This window comes from Crocuta crocuta, unplaced genomic scaffold (genome assembly GCF_008692635.1).
Source record: "Crocuta crocuta isolate KB4526 unplaced genomic scaffold, BGI_CrCroc_1.0 scaffold80, whole genome shotgun sequence".
Classification (NCBI taxonomy): domain Eukaryota; kingdom Metazoa; phylum Chordata; class Mammalia; order Carnivora; family Hyaenidae; genus Crocuta; species Crocuta crocuta.
The window spans coordinates 4,927-5,601 of record NW_027527559.1 but is presented as its reverse complement, the minus strand read 5'-3'; positions in this window follow the sequence as shown (position 1 = coordinate 5,601).

The window sequence follows — 675 nt, the reverse complement described above, 5'->3', positions numbered from 1 at the left end:
CACCCCCACCGCTGGGGCGCCGCGAAGGGAGTGGGTGTGAAGAGTGTGAAACCAGGGGTGACGTCGTGGGCACAGGGCGCCTCCCGCAGGAGACGCGTGAACGTGCTGCCGTGAGGCCTGGGAGCGGCCCTAACTGGCGCAGCGGCCGCCTGTGGAAGCTTCCCCGACTTTCTCCGGGAGGACAGACTCCAAAGCCCGAGGGGGGTGGGAAAGGGGAGCTGGTGTGCACACGCCTGCTCCTGTGCCACGAACTCGGCGGCTTCTGAGCGCAAACTCTCATTTTGTCACAGTTCTGGAGGCCAGGAACCCACAATGTGCGTCGCGGGGCTGAGCCCAAGCTGTCCGCAGGCCTGCGCTCGCTCTGCAGACGCCAGGGACCCAGGGGACGCCGCGTCCCTTCCCTTCGGGAGCTCCTGGTGGCCGCCAGCCTCGCTTGGCGTGTGTCCGCGTCACCCCGTGTGTCTCCACAGACGCGGCCTCCTCTCTCGTCACGTGCCCCGCTCTCTCCACTTGCCTGCGACTCCGGCCAGGGCTCACGCAGACTCCAGATCCGTAACGGTCCATCGATGGGAGTCAGAGTCCAGGTGTCAGGACTCGATTTCTTGGAGGGCCGTTGTCCAGCCTCGAACGGCCTGCCCTTCCCCAGGGACACGGCCGCCCCGCGCCGCCCCCGTG